General features: G+C 34.8%; 1 long non-coding RNA gene across 2 annotated transcripts in view; it reads right to left on the bottom strand.

The window, feature by feature from the left end:
* Nucleotides 1–8,538: 8,538 nt before the first annotated feature.
* Nucleotides 8,539–22,279, bottom strand: part of LOC119867517 — a 34,051-nt gene continuing 20,310 nt past the window's right edge. Inside the window, exon 4 of one of the 2 annotated variants that reach the window (XR_005383943.1) lies at nt 8,539–8,617. This is a non-coding gene — a long non-coding RNA (uncharacterized LOC119867517). Of the gene's footprint in view, nt 8,618–17,591; nt 17,657–22,279 lie in introns of those variants that run through there. The other variant, XR_005383942.1, reaches the window with a different exon arrangement.

Below are 22,279 nucleotides of genomic sequence, written 5' to 3'. Positions count from 1 at the left end.
TGAAATTTACTGTGGAATAAGATTGTTTGGTAGGTGGTGGCTGGTGGAAGAGGGGTATGAAGGATTCATCTTTAGAAGGTGATGGATAGTCAGGTGATCCACCTTCTGGCAGGCATTTATGATTCCATTTAATGTCAGAATCAGATGTAATTGATGGTAATAGAAGTAAAAATGACATTCATTCCTTATACATTTTTTTAGTGAAAAATTTATTCAGAGTTAAAATTTTAGCTCTTGGCTTTCTGTTAATAGACATTACACAGAAGCAATGAAAAATATAATTCTAAATAATCACATAGGCAAACATCTGTCAGGCGTGTACGTGCCATATTCATAAACATTACTGTAACTGTGAATTGATGATATGCTGGTTATACATTTTATTTTATTTCTGCTATTGTGTTGGGAAGACTGTGAATTCAATGCAAATTTTTCCCAAGTAAAGATTATAAGGGGAAAAAAAAGACAAAAAGCTACTGAAACAAAACAAAATATTCATAGCCCCAGGGAGTTCTTGATTCAATACAGATGTCTCTTGGGGATTGGTTCACCCAGCGCTTTGCAGGAACAGTTTGACATATGTTCTAAGCATACTGGTACACAGTTTTTTAAAATTTCACAGTCATTATACCAGTATTGACAGACCAAAGAAAGGGATTTAAATAAGTGGTGGTTTAGTATAAAGGTTAAAGATATACTGCATGTGTAGTAATGACACTGAAAGACAAAAGGAGGTTTTTGCTGTTTGACATCCTTTCTCTGACCTTAGCAGTATGCATAATGAGATGGTTAGCTAGGGTGTAATAAAGGGTCTGGAAGAGATAAAAGAATCTGCTCCAGGAATAAAACTCACTTTGCCCAAGGAACTTCTTCAACTGGCCAGTATAAGAAAAGAAGAAGGGTGATACATAAAACAAAAGAACAATTAAGTAACTTATCCAAGGTCAGGTAGCTAATGGATGGTAGATCTGAAATTTGATTCTAGTCTCCCTTCAATAAGTCTTCTCCTTCAGAAAAAATGGTTACTGCATATGCTTATGCTTCTTGAACCTATTAAATTGTGTGTACAAACATATACACACCACACACACACATCAACTGAACAGTGAAAATATATTTACATAAATAATAAATGATGGTTTAAGAATACATTTATATAAATTTTCATCAACCATTAAATCTTCCTGAGGTTTAGAATATTAACTAGCTTTCCCAATGTCACTAAACTAATGAAGTGGCAGGCACAAATTTGACCACAGGTATTTTTAACCCCGAAGCTCATATATTCCCATCTCTTCAGACTACAAATAATACAAACAATTGAGGGTTTTAGAATATAGAATTATGTTCTCTCATTCTAAGCAATCATTTCAATACACAAAACTGAAGGCCTACGTCAGGGCAGGCCAAGAGAGTTGTTTTGTTATTCTAAATTATGTTGAAATGCGTTTTTCTACAGTTAGAGTGTCCTTGGACAGTACAGAGAATTTGACAAGAAAAGAAGCTGAGCGGTAGAAGGGGAGAGGTTATGAAATGCACAGAGAATAGCCTCTTTCTGCTTTTCCGCATTTATATTCCTTTACTTATCTCAGCAACAGCATTAATAACTCTAGATATGCTTCCCTTTCTGTATTTATATAATAAAGTAAAAGCTCTATGTTAGAGAAAAGTTAGAGTTCAAAGTTTACAAATAAGTGCTAAATCACTTAACTTATTTCTTCTGTGGATAGCACCAAAATCTTGACGGAAATTTACTATTTTCATATCTACTGGGTTTTTTTTTCCTCATTAACAGAATTCTAAAACTAAATATCTTTGAGATTTTTTTGAATAATTTTCTAAACTGCAAAAAAGGAATAGAATCACTTGATCCCATTTATATTTTTAATAGAGTGATAGTTGGAAAAAGACCAATATTATCTAAATCTATGTCCATAGGCTTCCAAAGCAAATTTATAAATATATAACAATGGATATTGTGTGAACTTTTAAAGAGAATATTAATTTAGCAATGTATAACAAAGCTGGAGAGAGAGAAATGAACTAGAGAGAATGAGACAGAGGGAAAATTTAGCCTGGAAATTTTGCTTATAGTAATTTATCCTCAGAAAGTAATTGGAGAAATTCACAAGAAAATATTTATATTGATAATTATCACAATTCCAAATAATAGTAAAAAAAAAAGAGGAAATTTAGAAATAGTATAAATAAGGGGCACCTGGGTGGCTCAGTCAGTTAAGCATCTGCCTTTGGCTCAGGTCATGATCCCAGGGGTCCTGGGATCCAGCCTGACTTCTGGCTCCCTGCTTAGCAGGGAAATCTTCTTCCTCTCTCTCTGCTCCTCCCCTTCACTCGTGCTCTCTCTCTCTCTCAATCAAATACATAAAATCTTTAAAAAAAAAAGAAATAATATAAATAATTCAAAATAAGAAATAGTCACTATTGGTATATTCATAGAAATATGTACTGATTAAGAATGATGTTAAAACTATGTATAATATGAACTGTATAAATAATATGTATAAATAGTGCATATAAAAAGTATGTATAAATAAAGAAATAATGGCAGAAAGGACACAAATGAATTAAAAAAGTAACTAGTAAATATTTTCAAGAACAGGGTCTTTAAAATTAATTAAGATAATAACATAACAATGGCGATTATGATTAGAAGAATGAGAAAATTAAATAAAATTAAGAAATGGACATAGGATAAAATAATGAGAGACAGAAACGATACTTTTAAAATCATAAAGTATATAATTCTGCTGTAATTTTGAAAATTCAGATGCTACTTAAACTTTCTATGGTATATAGAAAAGTAGAGAAATCAATTTAATCCATTTCCAGATAAGTATAGTAAAAGAAAGAAATGTCTCCTAAGTAAAATAGGTTTAAAAAAATAGGAAATAGAAAGCTATCAGATGAATTATATAATACATTAAAAGATTTATCAACCTGGGATGCCTGGGTAGCTCAGTGGTTGAGCATCTGCCTTTGGCTCAGGTTGCGATCCTGGGGTCCTGGGATCGAGTCCTGCCTCAGGCTCCCCTCTGGGAACCTACTTTTCCCTGTGCCTATGAATCTGCTTCTCTGTGTTTGTCATGAATAAATAAACAAAATCTTAAAAAAAAATTAATTAACCCAACCATTATAAGACTTAGTCTCAGACCACATGGATAATTTTTAAATTAGAAAAATACAGAAGGCCTTTTTAAAAATAACAATGCTATAATCTTAATGCTGAATAAGCGTTTGATAAGTTCAAAACTCACTCCAAGTATACAGGTTTTTCAAAATGGTGAATAATTTATCAGTGAGTATATAATTTCACAGAAATTTCCTTAGAAATTATATACTAGAGTATATAATATAACTATAAAATAAAAGAAATTGGTTGCACTTTGTTTAGAAATTTTATTAAGGATCCTAGATTTAAAATAAATGTGAAAATATTTTTAAACATTTTACTAATGGGTTATTTAATGGCTTGATCATTCATGCTAACAATTACAACACAATATAGGTAATTTTTAAAAAAAGATCTTATTTGTTCATTCATGAGAGACATACAGAGAGAGAGAGAGGCAGAGACACAGGTAGAGGGAGAAGCAGGCTCCATGCAGGGAGCCAAACATGGGACTCAATCCCAGGTCTCCAGGATCAGGCCCTGGGCTGAAGGCGGCGCTAAACCGCTGAGCCCCCCGGGGCTGCCCAATATAGGTAATTATATTAAAAATTCTTGTGCCAAACTTTTAGGTTGCTTCTGACTGAATATTTTTTAAAAATTCAAATGCACTTAACCATTATCCGCGTGCAAAACCAGGTGTACAAATGAGAGCAATCTGTGAATCAGTTGGTTCAGCCCTGAGTGAATTCACTAGGTTGTTTCTATCTACTCTGTCTCCTTTTTTTTTTTTTTTTTAAATTTATTTTTTATTGGTGTTCAATTTACTAACATACAGAATAACCCCCAGTGCCCGTCACCCATTCACTCCCACCCCCCGCCCTCCTCCCCTTCTACCACCCCTAGTTCGTTTCCCAGAGTTAGCAGTCTTTATGTTCTGTCTCCCTTTCTGATATTTCCCACACATTTCTTCTCTCTTCCCTTATATTCCCTTTCACTATTATTTATATTCCCCAAATGAATGAGAACATATAATGTTTGTCCTTCTCTGACTGACTTACTTCACTCAGCATAATACCCTCCAGTTCCATCCACGTTGAAGCAAATGGTGGGTATTTGTCATTTCTAATAGCTGAGTAATATTCCATTGTATACATAAACCACAGCTTCTTTATCCATTCATCTTTCGATGGACACCGAGGCTCCTTCCACAGTTTGGCTATCGTGGCCATTGCTGCTAGAAACATCGGGGTGCAGGTGTCCCGGCGTTTCATTGCATTTGTATCTTTGGGGTAAATCCCCAACAGTGCAATTGCTGGGTCGTAGGGCAGGTATATTTTTAACTGTTTGAGGAACCTCCACACAGTTTTCCAGAGTGGCTGCACCAGTTCACATTCCCACCAACAGTGTATGAGGGTTCCCTTTTCTCCGCATCCTCTCCAACATTTGTTGTTTCCTGCCTTGTTAATTTTCCCCATTCTCACTGGTGTGAGGTGGTATCTCATTGTGGTTTTGATTTGTATTTCCCTGATGGCAAGTGATGCAGAGCATTTTCTCATATGCATGTTGGCCAAGTCTATGTCTTCCTCTGTGAGATTTCTCTTCATGTCTTTTGCCCATTTCATGATTGGATTGTTTGTTTCTTTGCTGTTGAGTTTAATAAGTTCTTTATAGATCTTGGAAACTAGCCCTTTATCTGATATGTCATTTGCAAATATCTTCTCCCATTCTGTAGGTTGTCTTTGAGTTTTGTTGACTGTATCCTTTGCTGTGCAAAAGCTTCTTATCTTGATGAAGTCCCAATAATTCATTTTTGCTTTTGTTTCTTTTGCCTTCGTGGATGTATCTTGCAAGAAGTTACTATGGCCGAGTTCAAAAAGGGTGTTGCCTGTGTTCTTCTCTAGGATTTTGATGGAATCTTGTCTCACATTTAGATCTTTCATCCATTTTGAGTTTATCTTTGTGTATGGTGAAAGAGAGTGGTCTAGTTTCATTCTTCTGCATGTGGATGTCCAATTTTCCCAGACCCTACTCTGTCTCCTTAGTGTTGACTTTATCTTCATTTGTATGCTTGGAAAACTTATACTGACATATAATATAAAACACTGACAAAATACTTAGTATATGTAAAAGAAAATATGATCTTAGTTTCAGTTATGCAGTATATGTGTTGCTAGGTAACCTGGGGAGACCCCTGGCCCTGAGGCATCTGCCCGACCCACTCCTGGATGTCACCAGAGGCTCCTGGTCTCCTCACAAGATAGAATTCAAGGAGGGACCAGACACAGTGGTTGAGCCAATGCAAGTGAAGAGTTTATTAAAGTGAGAATATGCTCTTGAGGTGTGAGAATGGGTGAGCTAAGGGAAAGGTGTGCCCCATGGGGTATGGGTCTCTATTTTTTATTTACAGTTGCTAACTAAGGAGTAGAATATTTATTACTTGGAAAGGGGATTTCTTGGGGTGCAGGGTTTTGTGTCCTTTCTCCCTTGGTCAAAATCTCTGACCTTCTCTGTCTTGAGCCTATATCTGGTTCGATCTGGCTTCTTGTGGCTTTGTTTTGGAGTGCTGTCAGGATGGGCCTCTGACTTTCCCCATCGCTGACCATGATTTCCCCTTTGCTGGCTTCCAGGCATCCCATTAAAGCCTAACTAATTACCTACTCTAACATATGGTACACTTGGTTATTGTTGGGCACTCTCAGGCATTACAACATTTAGAATTACTAGACTCCTCCATTGACAACATGACAACAGCACCCTGCCATAACTGTAACCACTAAAATACATATTTCTCCTACATATTTCTAAAATAATGGTACTAACACTACTGCTGTGACATACTGATACGGAAAATCTGAGTCTGGATGGCAAAATTAACAAAGCTGGTCTAAAGGACACAGTACAGGGCGCCTGGGTGGCTCAGTGGTTGAGCATCTGCCTTTAGCTCAGGGTGTGATCCCAGAGTCCTGGGATTAAGTTCCACATGTGCACAGCCTGCTTCTCTGCCTCTCTCTCTCTCTGTCTCTTACAAATAAATAAAATCTTTGTACTTCCAAGTTTGTGCCTATTAGAATGGTTCAGCAAGTTTTCACAACTGTCCCCCTCAAGATAATTCTGTATGTCTATATTTGTAAAATCTTTGACTTAGAATAGTCAAAAATTAACCATATTAGTGGAAAGGAGATTAGTAGTTACCAAGGACTGGGGAAAGCACTGACTACAAGGATGATGTAGGAACTCTGGTGTGATGGAAGTACTCTCCATTTGGAGTGGAGTTAAAGATTATATGGTTGTACATATTTGTGAAAACATACCAAATTTTATAGTTCAAGTGGGGGAACTATTATTCTATATATATATACTCAAATATATTTGGTTTACAACTGTTGTATTTAAGTTGTCTAACTCTTGGAGCACCTGGGTGACTCAGGTCATGAACCCGAGTCCTGGAATTGAGCCCCATGTACGGTGCCCTAATTAGTGGAAATCTGCTTCTTCCTCTCCTCTTGCCCCTCTCTCCATCCCCAGTTTGTGTACTCTCTCTCTCTCTCATGCTCTTTGTCTCTCTCAAATAAATAAATAAAATCCTTAAAAACTAAAAAAATAAATTTGTCTAATTCTTATATTCTTACAGTAGTTATAAAAAAAATCTCAAAGTTATAAAATTTTCCAACATAAGAAATTAGAACAGCAGCAGAATAAACACAAAGAATGGAGAAGCAAAAAGACAAGAACAGAAATTAACAAAATATAAAGGAAACATATAATAAGGAGGGGACCCTGGGTGGCTCAGCAGTTTAGTGCCTGCCTTCAGCCCAGGGCATGATCCTGGACACCCGGGATCGAGTCCCATGTTGGGCTCCCTGCATGGAGCCTGCTTCTCCCTCTGTCTGTGTCTCTGCCTCTCTCCCTCTCTCTCTCTCTGTCTCTCATGAATGAATAAACAAATAAAATCTTTAAAAAAACACATATAACAGGGAAAAGACTTTAAGCAGACAAATCACTAGCAAGATTAAGCTAAGCAAAACAGAGAAGACACAGAGGACAAAACCACAGATGCTATGGAGATTAATCAGCTGAGAAAATTCATAACAAGTACATTTGAAAACTTAGATGAAACTAATAAGTTCTTAGAAAAATCTAATATATTAATACAGACGAGAAGAAATCAAAATCCTGGATAATCATAACTATTAAAAATGTAATTAACTAGATAAATGTCTTGCTACCATGAAGACACAAACCCAAACATATTACAAACAAGTTCTATCAGCATTCAAGAATAGTTCATTCTACTTTGTGCCAGTTAAGATTTAATCAGAGAAGTTAGGGTTTAATCAAAACAACTAAGGGTGACAGAGAATAAGGGATTAATTGTAGGAATTAGATAGGGCCAGCTACATAATTTGAAGGAGCCAGTACAAAATGAAAATGCAGAACTTCCTATTCAAAAAGCAGAGGAAAAAAAACAAAACAAAACCTTTTTTTTTGTTACTCTCTTATATTTGTTGTGATGTTTTTATTTCCTACTTAATGTTATACACCTTTGGGCAAAAGAAACACCTGTGGGTGAGTGTAGACCCTCACAAGCACCTGGGGCTCGCCCTGTGACTAGATATCGGGAGTGTATGTACCCAACCTCAATCCTTCCTGCACTTTGCCCAGTGGCCTGCTGGGTCCAGAGGACAGCAGCAGTCATCTGGCAAGGGCCAGGGAATGAACAGCCAAGCATTCCTCTCAGAAAGGTAGGTTCACCTGTTAGCCAAGGATGCAAGCACCCAGCTCATACTCTATTGTTCATCAGCCTTTACTTATACAACACATATTCAAAGATAAAATTGTTAAGAATTTCAAAATGGCAACAATTGGGCATGAACTCTCTTCTAAGTGTTGGTCCCTAAGTGCAAGGGTACAAGCTCATGGAGCAGACTCTGGAATCAGCTCTAACACAGCTGTAGGAGAAGATCAAATCATTTGTGGAAATGGAGAAGACTATGCATGTGTGGGGGCAGGGGATACATAGGAAATCTCTGTACCTTCTGCTGTGAACCTAAAATTTCTCTGAAAAATAAAGTCAAAGTACAAAAAAAAAAAATGGTTTATGGAAAGCTGTTACCTCTGCATCTTCTGGTGGGCCTAACGTCATTGTAAATCTACATTGGTGGCAATTAGATAACAGCTGGACATGAACAGAGAAGAATAAGGATCCGCTGGAACCCATGAGGATATCTCTCACTACCCTCAATTACCCACAGAAGGAGCTAGTGCCCTTAGCCCACATGCATCTGGTTCAAGAGTCAAAGCTGAAAAAGATCAAGTACAGAAGCAGGAAAGTTGAGGGCCTGAGATGAGCAAGTGAACCCATAAAATATGTGCAAGGTGCAATGGTACCTACTACTACTCTACACTGACCTTCAGAGAATGGTAACTGCTGCTTCATCTTCTGTTAAAGTTCACACAAATGTCTCTCAGGCTTGCTCTTTCATGGAACTAGAAAGGGAACAGAGTTTTGAGAAACACAATTCCAGCTTAACTAAGTTGACAAAATATAAAACTACCTCAGAGTATTACATTAACACTGGGAGAATTGGCTTAGAGGGATTACACCTTAACTCCTTAACTTGTTTTCAAACTTAAACATAGTAAGAGAAAGGAAATTTATCTCATGCATGAATACTGAAACAAGAATCCTAAGCAAAAAATTTACTAAAACAAAAGACAATCTTTAAAAGAGACCATGTTACATTTGTCCTATGAATGCAGTCTTATTTTAATATTAGAAAAGTAATTAATCATGTTAGCATGGTAAAGGAGAAAACAATATATTTACAAGACAATAGCCACTCCAAAAAACAAAACAAAACAAAGAGAAAAAGGAAGAAAAATAAATATATCTTTTAACTATAAATAGGTACAAACTTCTTTAACCTAGAGTGCATATAATTCTTAAGTAAAACATCACAAGCTTCCAAATTACCTGCAATATTTTTTATTTTTTCTTAACCTGGGAGATTAGTACAAAAAATATTCATTTATTATTATGATTTAAACTGCATAGATATATCTTCTTATTTATTTCATAGTAAAAAAATAAATGAGAGAACAGAGACCTAAAAGACTGATCCAGGAGGCACAATGTCTGACTAAATGAAGTTCCAGAAAAGAATAGAAAAAGGAAAGTATAAAACATTGTCAAAGAAATAACAGAATCAACTGTCTAAGAACTTCACAAGTATATGGCTTGAAAGGTCACACAATACATCAAAGCACATCATTATTATTCAAAATACCAGAAATAATGAGAGTACCCTAAAATTTTTCAGAAAACACATGTCAAAAACAAAGAAGTGAGATTCAGAATGGCATCAGATTTTTTACTAGCCATGTGACTCTGGAAGCTACCAAAGATATGAGGGAAAAAATAATTTTCAATATCCAAATGAAACTTAAATCAACAGTCATAAGGTACAATAAAAACATAAAACATAATTAGCCACATAAAGATCCATGAAAATACCCTCTTTTGTACCTTTTCTAAAATATCTTACTTAAAGATATATTTTGAGGAAACAAGAGAGTTATCAATCAACTAATCAATCAATGAATCAAATCAAAATACAGGATTCAAGAAATGGTGGATCTTATCAGGGAAAAAAGTGAAATAATGAACCAAGATTACAGAAGAACTACCAGCTAAGACCACAGTTGGAAATCGAAGGCAAGAAGGAATAAGTTTATGAAAAATAGGGACACTAATGAGTAGATCTTATCAAACATTTTAACAAATCAATTATATATGTAAAGAGAACATTATACAATTGAAAACTGATACAGAAAGACAGAGAAAAAGAAATGTTCTTGTACTGAACTACTTAGATTTGAAGTGGTCTATATTGGCAGTCATTTTGATTTAATAATGTGCATTGGGAAAATGTGGTAGAAAAGATATCATGATAGCACCTGTAAAGGTGGTTAATTAATAAATAATATTAGTTCATAAATAAAAATTAGAAACGCCAATAAAACTCATCATAGATTATCATATGTATTTAAATATCAGGGAATAGGAAAATAATTAAAACCATTGTCTATGGAGAAAGCAATTATTGGGTAAAAGTAAGGTTTAAGACTAGATATTTTTCAAGTAACATTTTTAATATTTTCAAAATTAAGATTTTTAATATTATGACTGATGTCCCATGTTGTTTTTTTTAAATAAACAAATCACAAATATATGTTTAAAAAATAGAGGCAACTTCCAGGTTTTTTTTTTTAAGATTTTTTTTTATTTATTCATGAGAGACACAGAGATTGAGAGAGACAGAGACAGAGACACAGGCAGAAGGAGAAGCAGGCTCCATGCAGGGAGCCTGATGCAGCACTCCATCCCAGGTCTCCAGGATCAGGCCCCGGGCTGAAGGTGGCTGCCCAACTTCTAGTTTAAAATATCCAATTCAATACACTGAGATGTTCTCATTCTATAAAGAAGTAAAACTAAGTACTTAACAATTGCCTAATAGGAGCTTTTTCTTCCAGTAGAAACAGGCATCTCTAGTAGAAATAATCATCCAAAAAAAAACCATAACCAAAGAAGACTCACACATCTCTTTCCTAAAAGACAAGTGCTGAATCACAACCTGGAAGAAACAAATGGGCCATCCCAAGCTCTCAGGTTGTAAATAATATAATAATCTGACTCTCTGACATATATCTCTAACCCTCACATATATGTATTTCATGGTCCCTGGAGTACTATAAGGATTCAGTGATTTCTGTTTTCTGCAAATATGTTTATTGGATTTCCATGTACAAAATCTTTCATTTATCTTTACAATAAACCCAAATATCTTAGCTTGTTATATAGGCTTTGCCATGCCCTGGGCCCTGTCTCTCTCCAGTCATAGTATTTGCCATGATTCCTCGCATAATCTATACTCCAGTCATGCCATGTGGCTTTTGATTCTCTATGCTATGTTATGATTTTTTGCCACTGCCCATTCTAGTCCCTCTATTTAGAATGCTAGCTCCTTAGGTTGCTTCTTAATCCATAGTCACTTTTCCCTGCTAGCCTATCTCATCTTTTAAGACATTTAGTGTTACTTTCTCTGTGAAGTCTTTCCTGACTTTATAGATAAAGCTAACAATCTTTAATTTTTATCCTTTTGTGCTTTTAATGATGTCTAAGAGGGAACCAGTTGATTATTTGGTATATATATATATATATATATATATATATATATATATATATATATATATATTTAGCCAAATTTACTTATTTCTACTACTGGACTAGAAGTTCCTTGAAGGCAGATACCTTATCTTAATCTCTTGTACATCTATGATACTTCAAGCAGTACCTTATATATAATAGGCACTTAATAAGTGTTTTAGGTTCAGTGTATGATACATGAATGAAAAATAAAAGTTCCAGGGCACCTGGGTGGCACAGTTGATTGAGGTCCAACTCTTGGTTTCAGCTCAGGTTGTGATCTTGAAGTCCTGAGATTCAGCTCTGCATTGGGTCCCACAGAGTCTGCTTATAATCATTTCCCTCTTCCTCCGCCTCTGCCCCTCCCCTCTGTGTGCTCTCACTCTCTTATTCTCTATCTAAATAAAGTAAATAAGTAAATAAATCTTAAAAAAAGAAAAAAGAAAAAGAAATGTTCCTTTAAAATGTCATCTGCATTTTGCAAAGTTGTCAACTTGTCAGTATAATAACAGGCTGACTATCATTGTTTCTGACTTAGGATAAAAACCGTGTAAGCACATTAGGATGAATGACACTGCTCTGTATCAATAGAAAAAATGACTGAAGAAGGAAAGTTGGGGGAAGTGATTGTACTTGATCTAAACGAATAACTGGATTAACAGAGACAATTCCCAAACATCTAAATGTTTCTTCCCCTACATTAATCCAACTTTAGTGATTAGTTGATGATATTGTATAGGAAAAAGATCAAATTTCAGGTGAGAAATTCATACTCAACATTTTCTCCATTATATGTGTTTTCATTTTTATTGACTAGACAAATGTACAATTCCCTGTACTACTGGGAAAAGAAGTATGGCTTTTAAGTAAATTAGATTTGAAAATTTATTGACAGGGTACCTATTGATATGAAACATTACATTACATATGTAATATATATAATTATCATATTTGAATTAATAGTAATTAAATAAAATATTCTCTTTGCTATGATAGCTGAACTAAGTCTGTAGCTACTTTAAAATATCAAGCAAGGAGGGTTTTGAGCAGAGACAGTAGGAAGCACCAGCAATCTTTCTCCACACCTACACAAAAATTACACTAGCAGAGTCTGTCTAATGTAATTATTTTGGAACTCTAGAAGCTGTCGAGGGTTTGCAACAGCCAGGGAAAGGCTTAGAGGCAAATTGGTTAACTTCAGTAAATTTCAGCTTCCAGCACAGTAGCAGCTATGGATGCTTCACCCCTAGCACCATGGCAGGAAGCTATGCAGGTGTTATTGGAGCAGCCTATACACAGTTTGCAGAAGCTAGGGGGAGGTGAGGAACAACCCTGTCCTCCAAAAATTGGGGATCTGTGTTCTCACAGCTGATGTTTGCTTTTAGTTTCAGAGATACAGACAAAGAGGCATGTGGTCATTGTTGTACTTCCAAACATCATTGTATGACCCTTCACTTCAGGCTAAAGTGACTTCCAGGGAACTTCAAGAGCTAATGGCTTTTTTCTCCTCTTTATTTTATCCTTTTAGAGGTCAGACATCAGGATTAGGATATTGAAAAGCAACTGAATATATGGGATAAATTAGAACATGATTATGCTTGGCCTGAGAAAGGCACCAGGTCAGAAAAGACCTTAGAAGACCTTCTGTTTCCACCTCAGGGTGGTTCTCAGTATGGAGACAGCCTATGGAAATTAAACAAAAACAAAAATGAGAAAATTCTGGGGAAAGTGGAGAATCAGATTTCTAAAGTTACTGCATTACTAGATTCAAATATCCAGTTTTCAACAACAAAAAATTATATGGCATGCATAGAGACAGAAAAATATACTTCATTCAAAGGAAAAACATATGGGGATCCTTGGGTGGCTCAGCGGTTTAGCGCCTGCCTTTGGCCCAGGGTGCGATCCTGGAGTCCCGGGATCGAGTCCTGCGACAGGTTCCCAGCAGGGAGCCTTCTTCTCCCTCCTGTGTCTTGCCTCCTTCTCTCTCTCTCTATGTCTATCATGAATAAATAAATAAATCTTTTTTTTAAAAAAGGAAAACATAAGTTAACTGAGACTGCCCCTGAAAAAGACCTGATGGAAGATCTACTAGATAAAGGCTTTAAAACATTTAATTTTAAAGATATTAAGAGAACAAAGTAAATGTACAGAAAGGCAAGAAAACAATGTATGAACAAAGTGGAAATACCAATAGATAGAAAAGGAAAAAAAAAAAAAAGAAACCAAAAAGAAATTACAGAACTGAACAATAAAAATGACTGAAATGAAAAATTCATTAGATGGATTCATAGACAGATTTGAGCAAGTAGAGAAGAGAATTAATGAACTTAAAGATAAGACAATAGATTTTATTGATTCTGAGGAACAGAAGAAAAAATGATAAAAAGCAAATAGAACTTAAGGGACCTATGGGACACCATCAGGTCAGTCAACATATCTGTTGAGGAGTCCCAGAGAAAGAGAAAGGGGCAAATGAAATATTTGGAGACATAATGGCTGAAAACCTCTCAGACTTGATAGAACATGAATCAAAACATCTAAGAAGCTCAAGAAGCTCTAAGACATACTAAAAACCCATATTAAGACAGCACATTATGACCACTTTTCCATAGACAAAGAGAAAATCTTAAAAGCAATAAGAAGGAAGATGACCACAGTTGATAAAACTGTACTGTATAATTGTTATTTGGTAAGAAAGTAAACTTAAATGGTCTCACCAAAAGTAAGCAAACAAATAAGTAAATAAAGTGATGGATGTACTCGTTAACAAGATGGGGAAATCCTTATAATATATATCATATATATGATATGATACATATATATCATATATATGTAAAATGTATACACACAATATTTGATAAATATATATATATCAAATCGCCACAGTGTACACTTTAAATATCTTTCAATTTTTATTTTAATTATGCCCCAATAAAGCTGATATTAAGAAATAAAAAATATCTTGTATAAAAAAGAAAGATCTCAAAACTTTACAGCTTACGGAACTAAAAAACGAAGAACAAACTAAACACAAAGCTAATAGCAAGAAGGTAATAAGATTAGAACAAAGATAAACAAGGTAGTAAATAGAAAAACAATAGAGAAGAGTCAGTGAAACCAAAAGTTTGTTCTGTGAAAAGACCAACAAAACTGACAAACTTTTAGTTAGATGGATTAAAGAGAGAGAGGAGGAGAGAGAGAGAAATCATTCAAATTAATAAAATCAGATATGAATGTGGGGACAGTATTACAAATGCTACAGAAATAAAAAAAAATATATGTGAGTACTATGAACAATTGTATACCAACAGATTAGATAAGTTAGATAAAAGGGACAAATACCTAAAAACACAAAATCTACTAAGAATAAATCACAAATAAATAGGAAATCTGAATGGACCTAGTATTGAATGGACTTAGTATTAACTAACATTGAATCAGTAGTCAAAAATCTCCTGATGAAAAAGAAGCCCAAGATCTGTTAAGTTCACTGGTGAATTCTACCAAACATTTCCAAATTTGTAGAAAATTAATACTAATCTTTCTTGAATGTTTCCAGAAAACTAAAGAGGAGAGAATACTTCCTAATTTATTCTATGAGGTAAACATTAGCCTGATACCAAAGACAGACAAATGCACTGCAAGAAGGAAAACTACAGACCAACATTCCTTAGAAGCATAAATTAAAAGTTCTCAACAGGGGCCCTTGGGTGGCTCAGCTGGCTGTGTCTGACTTTGGTTTCAGCTCAGGTCATGATCTTGGTTGTGGGATGGAGCCTCATGAAGGGCTCTGTGTTCAGTGTGGAGTCTGCTTTGCCCCTCCCTCACGCTCCCCTCTACTCCTCCCCCTACTCATGTACTCTAAAAATAAATAAATAAAATCTTTTTAAAAAAGTCCTTAACAAAGTACTAGCAAACCAAATTCAGCAGCATATTATTATTATTTTTTTTTAATTTTTTTTTATTTATTTATGATAGTCACAGAGAGAGAGAGAGAGGCAGAGACACAGGCAGAGGGAGAAGCAGGCTCCATGCACCGGGAGCCTGATGTGGGATTCAATCCCAGGTCTCCAGGATCGCGCCCTGGGCCAAAGGCAGGCGCCAAACCGCTGCGCCACCCAGGGATCCCTTCAGCAGCATATTAAATAGATTATGTAACATGACCAAATGGAGTTTGTTGCTAAAATGCAAAGACATCTCAACATATGAAAATCAAGCAATATACTATTAACAGAAGAGAAAAAAAATGATATGATTATCTCAATTTTTGACACGGAAAAAGCACTTGACAAAATTCAAATGCATGATAAAGACACTTAACAATTTAGAAATAGAAGTATTAAACTACTTCAATATAATAGAAACCATATAGAAAAAGCCCCAGTGAACTTCATGCTTGATTGTGAAACACTGAAAGATTTTCTTCAAGGCAAAGATACTCACTTTTGCTACCTGTATATCACATAATACTGGACATTCTAGCTAGAGAAATTATGTAAGAAAAAAAAAGAAATAAAAGGCATCCAAAGTGGAAAGGAAGAAGTAAATGTTCTTAGTTCTCAGATGGTATGATCTTATATGTAGAAAATCAAAAAGATTACACATACACGCAGCCACACACAAGTTGTTAGAACTAATAAATGAGTTCAGCAGTATAAATATTAGAGCAGAATATAAAACCAACATGCAAAAATCAGTTGCATTTCTAAACGCTAAAAAGAAAAAGGAAATTATAAAAATAATTCCATTTATAATAGCATCAAAAAGAATAAAATACCTAGAAATTAACTTAAGCAAGATAAGAGATCTGTAAAATGCAAAGCACAAAAACATTGCTGAAAAAATATTAAATAAGATATAAATAAATGGAATCACATCTATGGATGGGAAGACTTAATATTCTTATGATGTCAGTACTATCCAAAGCAATCTACAGATTCATGTAATTCCATCAAAATTCTAATGACATTTTGTGAAGAAATAGAAAACCCATTCTAAAATCCATGTGGAATCTGTATAGTCAAACAATTTTGAAATTGAAAACATACTTGGAGAACTCACTTCCTTATATGAAAACTTACAACAAAGTTATAGTAATCAAAAAAGTGTGGTATTACCATAGAGGTAATGGAATAGAACAGAGAACCCCAGAAATAAACCTTCATATATATGATCAAATGATTTTTTATAACATGCCAAACAATTCAATGAGGAAATAAAGTCTTTTCAACAAATAGTGTTGGAGAAACTAAATATCCATATGCTACAGAATGAAGTAGGACCCTTATCTAATACCCTATGCAAAAATCAACTCAAAATGGATCAAATACCTGAATATAAAATTAAAAACTATAAAACTCTAGGAAAAAACATAGGGGAATAGCTGCATGACATTGGATTTGGCAATAGTTTCTTAACACCAGAGGCACAGGAAACAAATGAAAAAAAAAATTGTACCTTATGAAAATTAAAAAAAAAATTACACAACAGAAGATACTACCAACAGAATAAAAATGAAAACCAAAGAATCAGAGAAAATATTTGTGAACTATATATCTGATAAGGGATTAATATACAGAATATATAGAAAATTTCTAAAAATCAACAACAAAAAAGAACAAACAACTCAATTTAAAAAATTGACAAAGGGCTTGGATATTTCTCAAAGAAAATATACAACAAATGGCCAATAAGCACATGAAAAGATATTCAACATCACTAATATTAGGGAAATAGAAATCAAAACTATAACGAGATCCTACCTCAGACCCATTAGAATGGTTACTAATCCATAAAAAAGAGAGAAAGAGACAGAGAGAGAGAAAGAAAAGATGTATTGGTGATGATGTGAAGTTGGAACCCCTGTGCACTGTTGATAGGAATGGAAATAGCAAAGCCACTGTAGAAAACAGTATGTTTGTTCTTTAAAAAATTTTAAATGAAAAAAAAATTAAAAAATTAAAAAAATTAAAATGAAAAATGATTCGACAATTCTAGAAGCAGAGTCTTAAAGAGATATTGGTAGTCATGTTTATAGCAGCATTATTCATAATAGCTAAAACGTGGAAGCAACCCAAGTGTCTACTGACAGATGAATATATAAGCAAAATGTGGTATATACACATGATGAAATATTATTTAGCTTTAGAAAGAAAGGTTATTCTGATATAAGCTACAGCGTAGATGAAACTTGAGGACATTCTGATCGTGAAACAAGCCAGTCGCATACAGATAAATACTGCATGATTCTACTTATATAAATATCTGAAGTAGGCGGACTCATAGAAACAGAAGGTAACATGGTGGTTGCCAGGTGGCTAGGAGGAGGAATGAGGAGTTATTGTTTAGTGAGTATAAAGTTTCAGTTTTTCAAGATAAAAATAGTTATGTAGATGGGTTGGTTGGTGGTGATGGCTACACAACATTATGGATATATTTATCACCACTGAACTGTACAGTTAAAAATGATTAAGATGATAAATTTTATATGTATTTTACCGAAACAAAAAGAAATGGAAAATATCAAATACGGTTTTCTTAAAGTTTCTTTTCCAAACTGAATAATATCCTCAAAGGGACTACAAAGGCCCTTTTCCCCAATCTCCGATGATCAGAAGCAATCTTTAGCCATAAGGCCATCTGGAGGGTTTAGGAACAGCAGCAAGGGACCATAGGTTAATGGGAACACATGTTTCTCCCAGCTGGCATATCAAAATTAGTATAACAAAAATAAACCAACAAAACTATCTTTTCATTATCTACCCTCTTTTCATGTGTTTCCTCTGGAGCAATATGCAAATTTACTTTCCTGATGAAATCTCCTGCCCCTCTCTTCTGTTAAAAATTTATCATCCCCATAAACCTGCCCACCCTTTAATATATTCCTTATTCTCCAATATTCATTTTTCTTCCAAAATCTCCAAAGAGTTTTTTTTAAATGTAGAATTATATTTCAATAATCACCCACTCTAAATTTTGGAATTATCAAAAAATATTGCCACTTAGGTAAACCTGAGGAGACTGCTGTCTCAACCTTTATGGAGATAACCATTTCGCATTGCTTATCAGGTCCTGTATTTACAATTAAGAAGGCTGTTGAAAGGTCATGGGGTTATGGATTTATTCATGAGATCTAAATAGAAGATATGACCTTTCAATTTAGATTTAATCCAATGAACTACATCTCTTCCATTGTTTTAAATGGCTCTTGTCAGAGCCCTGAGTCATCAATAAAAATGCAAATTGTTATTAGTATATCACTAATGCAAACAAGAATATATTTTGTAAATACAACTATTACATCTATGGATAAAAGATTAAGTCTGTAAAGTGAAGTGATCAGGGACGCCTGGGTGGTTCGGTGGTTGAGTGTCTGCCTTTGGCTCAGGGCATGATGTCCTGGGATTGAGTCCTACATCAGCTTCCCTGCAGGGAGACTTCTCCCTCTGCCTATGTCTCTGCCTCTCTCTGTGTGTCTCTCATGAATAAATAAATAAAATCTTTAAAAAAAAGAAAAAAGCTGAAGTGATCATATATACAAAAATTCTTACAAGACTAATAATTTTATATTACTAACATTGGAAATTAGATTTTGTGTGACAGTATTAGCTAAGCTTTTGTTCTATAGTATGTGATTAGATTCCTAGGTTCAGTTCCCATCTTTGCCACTTATATTTGTATGACTCTCACCAGTTAAGCCTTGCTGTCCTAATCTGTAAAATGTGTATTACACTTGATTATCTCACAGAGCTTCTGTGAGATAAAATGAAACATGATTTAGGAACTTAGCATAGTGTCTGACATAAGTGAGTGCTCAATGAGTGTTGGCTACTATTATTTTAATGAACAAAAAAGACATTTTAAGTCCGTAGTTTTCTTATTGAACATAAAAAATGTTATATTTTATGAAAATTATGATATGGATCTTACAAAAGTGTATAATTATGGAATTATAAAAGACACAAAATATTTCTACATTACTCTTATTTGCCTGGTATGTGGATGAAAATGAATAGAGGTGGCTTTAAGCAAAACTGTGAGGTCTCATACTCCCAGTTCTTTCTACAAATCTTGCTTTATGGCTTATCACACAGATTTAGTCTCGGACTCATTATTTTTCTTCTCACTGGTCGTAAAACAACATGTAAACCTGTTTTTCCTTCTTCAAGTTTATTTTTTAAAAAAATTGGGATCCCTGGGTGGCGCAGCGGTTTGGCGCCTGCCTTTGGCCCAGGGCGCGATCCTGGAGACCCGGGATCGAATCCCACATCGGGCTCCCGGTGCATGGAGCCTGCTTCTCCCTCTGCCTGTGTCTCTGCCTCTCTCTCTCTCTCTCTGTGACTATCATTTAAAAAAAAAAAAAAATTATAGGGCAGCCCAGTAGTGCAGCGGTTTAGCGCCGCCTGCAGCCCGGGGTGTGAGTCCCATGTCGAGCTCCCTGCGTGGAGCCTGTTGCTCCCTCTGCCTGTGTCTCTCTGTCTCTCTGTCTGTCTCTCTCTCTCTCTGTGTGTCTCTATGAATAAATAAATAAAAATTTTAAAAAATTATAAAAGGCAATATAGGTACTTAATTTTATTCTATCAAGATCTTCACAGTATTTTCTTGTTTAATTCCTTGCATTCATCTCTGTCTGTCCCTCCTCTTCATTCTCTAAATCTGCATCAAGAAGTTTTAAACTGTGAACTCAGTCTATATCCTTACAGAAGTTCAATCTGACTACATAGGAAGCTATTTTCCAGCATTAAGGACTTGTGTCTGTTTTTTTTTTTATTATTATTCCTTTCCTTTCCTTTCCTTTCCTTTCCTTTCCTTTCCTTTCCTTTCCTTTCCTTTCCTTTCCTTTCCTTTCCTTTCCTTTCCTTTCCTTTCCTTTCCTTTCCTTTCCTTTCCTTTCCTTTCCTTTCCTTTCCTTTCCTTTCTTCCTCCTTCTTTTCTTTTTCTTAACAGTTTATGTATCAACTATGAAGTTCTGTTTCTTGGCAAATGCAATCTGCTTAATAATTTCTTATGAGGAATCTCTGAGCCCTCTGGTCTTTGTAGAGCTGTCAGCTATCAGTATTCAAGTATTCTCATAGATCAATGAGTAATTACATCTTTGTGTTCTCCTTACTGCAGGTGATATTAGAAAGTCCAAAGTATAGAGACTTTTTGGGGAGTGAAGACTGCCACATTTGTGAATGGATAAGGCCAATCCCACTGAAAAGCTCATGCATACAGGTACTCTGAGAGCCTGGAAATGGGTGGTCATCTACAGTGGTCAAAAAGAAGAAAAGACACTGGGTTAATACATACAATCAAACAGCTGAATCCTAGAATAAAAAACAGGGACGAGACTATGCCAACTTCATCTAAAGTTGCACTGAAAGAAGAAAGAATATGGATAGAAGTAAGGAAAAAGGACAACTGAATAATACATAAGTTGGCTTGGTTAAAAGCATAATTTCAAGAAGACCCTGCAAAGCACTGTATTAGTAAAATAATTATCATGACACTGACATAGGGTGATAACCCAGTTTTGTAAGCAAATTATTATACTATGTGCTAAGGATACAAATATGACATGATTCTTATACTTAGTATGTTTAATGTCTAATAGAATGAATCAGCAAGTCTATAAAATTTTATTTAATTTTGGAAAATTGTATCTTCTAAGTTAATGACAGCAAATAGGAATTAAGCTGAGTAAGTCAAAGATGATTTGCTACTTTGATGACCAACAAGACATTGGTGATATGAGAAAGAGTAAAATAATTCCACATGAATTCAATTTTAAAGTAATAAAAATAGATACGTTACACATAGAAGTATGTATTAATCTGAAATATAAAAAGCACTTCTAAGTATAGAAGTATTTGAGGATACCAGAAAGATCATGATGACTACTGTGATAGATAAAATTAAACCTTCTTAATTTCTACCATTTCTTTTTTTTTAATATCTACCATTTCTTACACATTAGTTGGATGCAACAAATGAAAAAATTTATCACGAATATGACAAATGCTTAATATTAACTCATTAAGAAGTTTAAAAACATTGCAAACTTTATACTAATTTATCAATAAAAAAGTTGCATAGATATTCAAAAGACAATTCACTGAGTAGGAAATGAGATGTCTGCTAAACATTTAAAATTTTAATCACAGAATTCAAGAAAAGTGAATTTAAAGAACAGTGATGTTTTTTCCCCTATCGATTTACCAAAACTGAAAAAAGAAGGGTTAGCCATTGTTCAGGATACAAAACAGAATCAATAGAAAAGGATAAATTAAAGATAATAGGAGAAAAGTAAATGATGACAAACACATTTTTAAGAGTAAGCCTCAACGTGAGGCTCAATACCAGGACCCTGGGATCATGACCTGAACCAAAGGCAGATGCTTAACTAACTGAGCCACCCAGGCACCCCAAAGTTATTTGCTATAAGGTACTTTCTTTTCCTCAGATCTCATGGAAGGATGTAAAGCTCTGCATGTCAAGGCAGTGATCCAGTGAAATGAGGAGGTGAAATGAGGGAGCCTAAGACAAGTGTCTTGTTTTGGCTAAATGATATGCAAGACTGACAGCTAGAAATAAAGATATTGAGAAGTCAGAAATGGGAAATCCCACAGCAATTAATAAAAGGAGGCTTCCAGAGAGGAGCAAGAAGGAAAGTTCTATTTGGTTCTTGTAAATTTATGGTGAGCCAAGTTTGTTAGTGTGCCAGGCCTTCTTCTTCCCCTTATCTCCAGCTGGTCTGTCATAGATATGTATAGATCAAATAATTAAGTGATTAGAGGTCAGTAATGTCAGGGAAAGGCATTAATAAAGTAACATATCTCAGAGCCCTTGGATGGAAGAGTCCACTGAAATGAAGAGAATGCTAATATTTAAAGAAAAGGTGTTGAGCCCATAATGGTTCTGGGTGAAACAAAAATGAAGTGATTTCTAAGGAGACCACC

The sequence above is a fragment of the Canis lupus genome, chromosome 34 (assembly GCF_011100685.1).
Source record: "Canis lupus familiaris isolate Mischka breed German Shepherd chromosome 34, alternate assembly UU_Cfam_GSD_1.0, whole genome shotgun sequence".
In the NCBI taxonomy this organism is placed as follows: Eukaryota; Metazoa; Chordata; class Mammalia; order Carnivora; family Canidae; genus Canis; species Canis lupus.
The sequence above is the reverse complement of the archived record's forward strand: the minus strand, read 5'-3'. Positions and strand labels throughout refer to the sequence as shown.